The sequence below is a fragment of the Tenrec ecaudatus genome, chromosome 4 (genome assembly GCF_050624435.1).
Source record: "Tenrec ecaudatus isolate mTenEca1 chromosome 4, mTenEca1.hap1, whole genome shotgun sequence".
NCBI classification, from domain to species: domain Eukaryota; kingdom Metazoa; phylum Chordata; class Mammalia; order Afrosoricida; family Tenrecidae; genus Tenrec; species Tenrec ecaudatus.
The window spans coordinates 62,404,715-62,405,817 of record NC_134533.1 but is presented as its reverse complement, the minus strand read 5'-3'; positions in this window follow the sequence as shown (position 1 = coordinate 62,405,817).

The window sequence follows — 1,103 nt, the reverse complement described above, 5'->3', positions numbered from 1 at the left end:
ACTGCTGACTGTGCAGTTAACAGCCCAATGCATAGCCAGTACGCCGCCACCAGGGTTCCTAGAGACCATAGCGATATCTGTCTTGTATCTTACTTGTCTCGATAAGTAAATAAGTTGGTAGTTCTTAGAGCAGTTCTTGAGAATCCTTGTTGAGATTTAAATGAGCCCAATGTTAGAGCAACGCCTGGTATATAATGCCCATAGAACTGTCCCCATGGGCCAGTCTGAGGCTCAGTGACTGTGAGACTGGAGCACTGGCAGGTGAGGAGGATGTTGGGGGGCTTCCCTCCACCCTGAATAGTCCCTGCACCCCGCCCCATCAGCAGTGGTCATGACTTCTGCTAGGCCATGGTATATTCAGTATTCTTCACCGTGTCCTGGGCCAGGCACAACTTGGCCATTAGAGTGACACTTTTGCTTCTTAACACTTTAAAGAGAGATGTTTTGTAGCAGGTTTGTCCAATGCTTCGTCATTTACTTATTTTTTATAAATTTGACTGCTGTTTCCATAGGCATGGATTGTGGATCCAAGCAAAGAGAATCGTGACAATGCCAATCTTTTTGTCATGTATTGTAATGGTGCCTCTGGGTCCAGTTGTGAGGATTTTTGTTTTCTTTGTATTGAGGTGCAGTCTTTGATCTTCATAAGTACTACCTCTTTATTTATTTATAATAGTTATTACCTAACATATTTGTCTCTCCTCATTTCAGGTAATCTCCGTGGGAGGACTGATCAGGTATCTCCAGCATCCAAGGCAGTGCTGGGCATGCAGTAGATGCTCAGTAAACATGTGTTGGTTTACACTGGTGAATTCAACACAGACATCAAGGTTCAGGATGACACACTACCTGGGGTATCTGAGCAGGTTAAGGAAGAAGTGCCTGAGCCAGTCTGGCTTGCTTGGGCTGGATTTGACACACAGAAGCCAGGCTTTGTTCAGGTAGACTCTGGGGAGTGGCCAGTAGGCCACTGTCCAGGTATCTCCTGGCCAGATCCAAGGGGTTCCTGGCCTGGAGATGCTCCACTTAGATCCAGTTGCCATCCTGCGTGTGGGGAAGGAGGCACCAGGTCGTGACTCTTGACTCTTTCTCTGGGTTGCGGG